General features: G+C 46.7%; 1 protein-coding gene and 1 pseudogene across 4 annotated transcripts in view; both read right to left on the reverse strand.

Annotated features, from left to right (window-relative positions):
- Positions 1-4,230, reverse strand: part of Evi5 (ecotropic viral integration site 5) — a 167,478-nt gene extending 163,248 nt beyond the window's left edge. For all 3 annotated transcript variants that reach the window (XM_031337208.1, XM_031337212.1, XM_031337211.1), the window contains exon 1: positions 4,210-4,230. The gene's annotated coding sequence lies outside the window, so the exon portion shown is untranslated. The remainder of the gene's footprint in view (positions 1-4,209) is intronic.
- An 892-nt stretch (positions 4,231-5,122) lies between these two features.
- On the reverse strand, positions 5,123-6,486 carry LOC116068075 (annotated as a pseudogene). Its single transcript, XR_004109428.1, has one exon. The product of XR_004109428.1 is annotated as an E3 ubiquitin-protein ligase ZNRF1 pseudogene (transcript).
- Between the last annotated feature and the right edge of the window lie 530 nt (positions 6,487-7,016).

Below are 7,016 nucleotides of genomic sequence, written 5' to 3' on the forward strand. Positions count from 1 at the left end.
AAAAAAAAAAAAAAAAAAAGACCCTAACCAAGCCCTTCAGGGCCAGGCACCTTGCCTACCTCTCCAGCTCTCCTCTCTGTTCAAACCATATTCATCCTCTCCTTTCTCCAGCCACACTGACCCCTTTCCTCCCTCACAAGAGTTTTTGCAAATTTCTAATACCTGGGAAGTTTTCCTGGCCTCACCTTCTTACCGGGGCCTCAGCCTCTTGAAGACTCGCCTATGTTAGTCCTGTCAATCACTTTCCAGGACAGTGTAATTATAGGACTCTTGGGAATGTTTTAATCTCTCACTAACATCTGACCCTGTGAGGCCAGGAGCTTAGTTTTACCTGATTCATAGTCATATATTCATATTTGTTCAAGGAATTCAAGAATCATAGGTGCCTGACTCAAACTACGTATGGTGCAAAGGTTACTGACATCGCAGGTAAATGTCACACTTTGACATTTAGAGTCAGAACCTAAGAAGAATGAGAGTTATTATAAAAATAGATTTCAAATTATTTTAGTGTCTGAACGTTCTTTGGGAAATGTTTAATTAAAGTAGAGTGCTCAAACCTCCCCATTAAGGATAGAGAGAAAGATAGCCACCGATACCCAAGAAAATATGAACACTGGTTGTTTCAAAAGTGGAAGGTATGGTAGGTACAGTAAGAGTGAAGCATTTCCAGAGACGGGAAAGACAATCTTTTTAATGAATATCCAAAGGCTTAAAGTAGTATTCTTTTCACGTGAAAGTATGTGAATGAACTACCAGTTTGGAAATAAGTAATACCAGGCTATATAGTATATGATTCTATAAATGTGAAATTCCAGAAGAGGCAAAGCTAAATGCGGTGGAAGCAGTCTTGCCTGGGCTGAGGGACAGCTTGTGGTGCTCAGCATGTGACAGTGGAATTATTTGGAAATAATAGATTAGTCCTGAAGAGGTCATTAGCTCTGGCCCTCCAGCATTATCCCTAACTAATGCCTTTCTCTCACTTGCCCCAAGAGTGTCAGTTTATTTGGTAAAAGAGCTTACACTTTAATGCCCCACTTTAATTGCTAATTCTAGCGCTCACAAGTGCTCGGGCACTGGCGTAAGTGATATTCCATTGTAAATTCTGTTCTGACACCATCTCTGCTCCTGAGGCTCAGCTGCTTTCTCTCTAAAGTCTAGATTCTAGTCTATACCCTCCCGTGAAAGAGAAGGGGGACCTGTGGCAGTGGACGGCAGCTCAGAGGCCACTTTTATTTACAGTCAATTCTGTTAGCAATTCAAAGTTCTGTGCTCCATCCTGCAGAACCATAGCATGGAGTTAGGTCACTCCACAGAACCATAGCATGGAGTTAGGTCACTCCACAGAACCATAGCGTGGAGTTAGGCCACTCCACAGGACCATAGCGTGGAGTTAGGTCACTCCACAGGACCATAGCGTGGAGTTAGGTCACTACACAGGCAGGAAACTCCTCTAAACCTGCCAAAGGTTAACTCACAGGAAACCATGCCGTCGACTGCCAAAGTGTTCAAGCCAGCCACATGAGCCCTGCTGGTCCCCAAAAGAAAACACGGAAGGCATTCTTCAGAGGAGTCAAGTCACCCCAGATACAGAGGCCGAACTCATCAGCCACCTTCACCCTGAGAATTTTAGCTTAAACAATAAGGATGCTTATTTCTATTCTAGGATTACACTGTCTAATTCAAGGGCCATGAAAGCCACTAGCTACATGCTTATATCTCAACAGCTTCAGCTTCTCACTCACACTCACATGTTCCAAGTTCAGTAACAGTACCTGTAGCTAGGAGACCACAGACAGAACATTGCCATCTGCCGGAAGTTATACTGGTGGCACTGTCCCAGGAGGAAAAGGAAGATACTCCATCGAGGGTTCCAGATAATAGTTGAAACTTTTTGTTTTGAAAAACAATGAAGGCTTACACTAAAACAGTTACATCACACCTTACTAGGCTTATTTTACTTACCACAGTAGGAATCTAAGATACTTGGGCACAAAAGCTGGGGCCTCTCCATTTACCGTGGTTCTAAAAATGGCTTCACCCTCAGCACTTTTCCTTCACCATATCCATTGACTGTAAGACAGGAGCATCGCCTTAGGAAAGAACATTGCTTCACAGTGCACATGCTTGTGACGTCTTGACAAGGGAGAGACCAAACCACTATGAATGTACAGATAAATTGTAGCTACAGACTTTAGACCTTGTTTTTGCATGTATCTGTCCATGTGATCTGTGTGCCTGTTCACCTGTGACTATACACACGTGTAGATGCACATGGAAGCCTGAGGCTGATTACTGGGAGGCCTCCTCAACCACCCTCTTCCTAATTAATTGAACACAGGACTCTCTAATGCAGCTCCTCCGGCTTGCTTCCATCATCCCCTATCTGGGCCTTCCGGGACCTGGGATTATAGGCAAGGTGCTTAGCCATCAGTTCTAAGCATCCACACATCAGTCTTCACATTTGAGGATTAAGGACATTGCTTGGTGAGCTATAGCCCATCCATCACCTTATTTCTATCTTTAAACTCCATCAAACCAAATAACAACTTTTGAAATTGTGCCGCAAAGTGGGACATCAGTACAGAACACCACTTGATAAAAGAAATCTTTTATTTCTTGGCTTTCTTAACTATCTGTTTTAAAGCAAGATAAAAGTTGGTGCAATAGAATTAGTCATTTCACCTAAAATATCCAATTTTCTGAGAACTCATAACTTCCATATTCCATACAGCACATGACTGTAGACTGTAATCTAAAATTTTAAGTGTACTTGGCAAAAGTATACTTAACCTCCTCATATCTCAATCTTCTCATCTATAAAACAGTTAGTAATATCTACTTAAGCACTAAACTGATAATTAAGTGGAACATATATGCAGAGCATATAAACAGCCAGCAAGTGGTAGTTACTGCAATTACTGTTTTCCAAAGTCACAAAGTACAAATACAAATATTAAAAAGTCTCTGAACTAGGAAAAAAAAAAATCCTGACTCCACCACCTGCTAGTTGTTTGGAAGCTAATCGTGTACAGTTCTGTTTCTTCATCAGCCAGCTGAAGCTAAGAGTGTAGCCAAAGAGACAGTTGAGTAGATAAAAGCACTAACGGTACAAGCCTGGCCGCCTGCATTCTGTCCCTGGGACCCACATAACAAGACAGAAACAGTGGCGTATGTAATCCCTCCACTTCTGCTCTGAGACGAAAAGCCGAGCCAGAATCAGCCAGAAGGCTCACCCATCAGCTAGGGTGATACACAGCAAAACCAGACGGTATCCTGCCTAGATGAGGAAGGACACCAAAAGCTGCCCTCTAGCCCCCACATGTGCATTGTGGCACTCCTGCACTTCCATTTAGATATGCACAAACACACTATACACAAAATAAGGAGCCTGAAAAGCAAAAAGTTAAGTCCACCCACCATGACAGATGTGTTGAGAGATATGCTTCTACTTCACTTGAAATGGTCTGTATCCGTCAAGCCAGGGACAGAATTTATTCAATGTAATTTATCTCTTTCCTTATTTCCACCCAAACAAAAACCACTGTTGCTTTATAGTATTTTCAAGTAGACGCATATGTAACCCAGATTGGCCCCAAACTTGCTATAGAGTTGGTATAACCTTAATGAACTAACTCCCTGCCTCCATTTCCCAGACAGAACCCACCATGCCTGATAACCTTACAGTAAAATTAATTTCGATTTTTCAGTGGCCTGTTTTCCTAAGCCCAAGGAGCACCTAAGAAAAGAAACAACCATCAACATTGCCAACGACTAGAATTGGTGAACAAATATTATGGTAATCATATTCCTTGATTAATTTTTATCTCCATGTGAGAAATTAGAAGCCTAAACAGACAAAGTAGGCCTCTATTTGTTAAATAAGTAAATTAAATCCCAGCAGCCAATAACAGCAGGGAAAGAAACTATTGAAGTATGAAAGCTATTTATTAAAACACTCCTCTTGAAGGTGTGGAAATAAACCTACCACTTTATATAACTCCAGGCTGCTCACATGAATGGCCACAGTACAATGAGATAATATTCTTAAAATAAAACCAAAGACATATTCACAAACAGCTGCTGTGCTTTAAAGATGAGGCAAGGTACACAAGTCCTAATTCAGTAAAAGTTAAACTTCTCTACTGCGATAATTGCATCTTTATCAGCACTATAGAAAAAAAATCCAACTGCATTTTAGACATTTACCTGTCTCCTGTTAGGATTTCTAAAAGCAGCAGTCATTTTGGTGGTAACCATGATGAGAGGAGGAGACTTGGAGACTGGGGATTTGAATTGAATTTACAGCTGACTCATAGGGAGTGTTTACATCTGAGGCCTCTGGGCTCCACCCATTTAACACCCTTTCTGTTCCAGGTTCCAGCTGGTACCTCTGTTAGGTAGTAACTTTAAGGGAGGCTGGAATGCGGGGGATTTAGGAAAACTGAAAGCAAACCCTTTTGAATATCCAGCATACTAATAGATGCTGGTTTTTTCTCCTCCCCATTTCCTCCTTCCCTCCTTTTTTGACTTCTGGCAGAATGATCTTGACTGAGGCACCAATTTTGGGGCACTGGCTAGAGGCTCCTCTAGTTTCATACTGTCAGCTTGGACTTCAACCTCAGACAAATTATTAACTGAATATCTCTCTGTCTCTCTGTCTCTGTCTCTGTCTCTGTCTCTTTCTCTCTCTGGCTCTCTCTCCCTTACTCCTATAACCCTACCCCACCCCACCATACTCCCCTGAAAATTCTACAGGCTGTGTTACTCGGAGACTATCAGTAGAGACTTTGCTATAGTGTGGAACCAACTGGTAGACCTTGTGGGGGACAGTCCTAAATAGAGCTCCATTTTCTTAAAAGAGATCTAATATGTTGGTTTTGAAGACTTGCCTTGTTAATGATGGCTTATTTTTAAGGTACTTATCATACGTTGAGCACTATGAAATCATTTTTTCTTTTCTTTCTCTCTTTTCTTTAGTTTGGTTTTGGGTGACAGATTTCATGTAGCCCAGACTAGGCTTGACCTTTCTATATAGCTGAGGCTGGCCTTGAACTCCTGATACCCTTGCCTGGGATCATAGATGGGTCTGTACTGCCATATCCAATAGCATTTTTTTTTATATAGAATTTTTTGTTGTTTGTAAACACTTTTTAAAGACAGACCCACAACGCCTTTCAAAGGTGATAAAGAAAATGCCCTTTCCCTCCTGGGTCGAGGGTGAGGGGAAGGATAGAGGTCAATTCATTCTTCTCTCAGACTCGCTCTCATCCACTGGGTGTCCTCAGGGAGGACCATTTTCTGGAAGTCAGTGCAGAAGGTGCCCTGTTCTCTCTGGTGTCCCAAGCTCAGCTCTGTCCAGTGTCCGAGGAGCCTCCTCCCAGGAACAGGGGCTGGCTGTCCCTTTGAGAGGAGTCTGTAATCAGGCCCAGCAGGGTCAATCAGCAGGGTGTTCTGGACAAGATCTGTTCACTTCAAACCATGAGTCTATGCAGCTTTTGTGATAGATGCACAGGCAAGGCAGCCTGGCTATCGTGTCCCCCTGAAGCAGCTCCTCCAGGCAGATCACACACTCACCCGCATCTTTAGTCAGCACATCATCATTGTAGGACAGGCGAGGTTTGCTCAGACACATTATAAAGTGCATTTCCATTTCATCGGAAGCCACAGACTTGGAACAAATGGGGCACTTGAAACCACTGTGCGAGCTGAACCACCTGGGTGCGATGTGCAGAGGTAGAGCATCCGCCAGCGAGGCTTGGGAGCCCAGGTACAGCATCCCGTCTCTATGGTGACCGCCGCCGGTCTCTTGGTAACCATTGCCGTGGGCATAGGTGGAGTCCGACGTGAACCCTCCGCCTCCCGGCGCCCTCTCTGAGTCGCCGGTCCCGTGGGAGGCGGGGGTGTAGAGACTAAAGGGCACCCCTCTGGCCGTGCTGGGGTCCATGCCCATGCCCGCCACCGAGCTGACCGAGCGGCTGCGCAGCCCCATCGCCCCGCCGCCCGTCCGGTAGTGCCCGAAGTGGGGCGCCCCTCCCGGCGGCGGCACGGCACTGTCATCCGTAGAGACCCCCGGGAAGGGGCCCCGAGAGCGGGCCGCCGTGCTCTGCTTGCCCCCCATGTTCGCCGGGACCCCGGTGGGGCGGGAACATGGAGGCCAAGACCCTCCCCCACTACTCAGAAGCGGGTGGAGGGCTGGGCGAACATAAAGGCGGGGTTCTGGGGGGGTGCGGGGGGAGTCACAAAAGAGCCCCGAGGAGAGAAAATGAAAAGAGGAGAGGAGGAAAAAATCCTCAAAAAAAAAAATCAAATCCGCGGGGTGGAAAAAGCAAGCGAGCAGGGACCCCAAACTAAGAATCTCAAACTGTCCAAGCCGAATGCATGTTCTCCTTAAGGTCCGAAGGAGCGCGGTCCGGAGCGGGCGCCTCGCGCCACAGGCCGCCCCCGGGCTCGGGAGCCTGAGGAGCCGCAACGAGCAGAGGGAGGGAGGCGCCGGAGGAGGCCGCCCGCCCGCCCGCCCGCAGCAGGAAGCGGCGGAGGCTCCGGGCGCCGCGCGCGTCCCCCGTCTCAGGACTCCAGGACCGGCGCTGGCGGCCCTCGTTCTTCCAAGGCTCCCGGAGGGCACGCGGCGGTGGGGGCAGCCAGGCGGAGCTCTGGAAGCCGCGGTCGCGTGGCGTCGCGCTCCGGCTCCAGCCGCCGCCGGCCCCGCCAGCCAGCCGCGCCGCCCTGCTCGGTCCCGGGCTGCGCTGGCCGGCGCTCCTCGCCGCCGTGGACTCCAATAGCATTTTTTAATCTGTCACCTAAATCTTTGTTTAAACATTTTAAACTATCTGTATGTGCATATGAATGCAGGCGCTTGTAAAGGCTGAAGATTCAGACCCCTGGGTCTATGTTGTAGGCAATTGTAAGTTGCCAACTGTGGGTACTAAGAACCAAAGTTAAGGCTTCTGCAAAAGCAACAGGCGTTCTTAACCTGGGAGCCATCTTTCTAGCCCTGTAACCTTTATTTTTAACCC

Source organism: Mastomys coucha, unplaced genomic scaffold (genome assembly GCF_008632895.1).
Source record: "Mastomys coucha isolate ucsf_1 unplaced genomic scaffold, UCSF_Mcou_1 pScaffold22, whole genome shotgun sequence".
Lineage (NCBI taxonomy): Eukaryota > Metazoa > Chordata > Mammalia > Rodentia > Muridae > Mastomys > Mastomys coucha.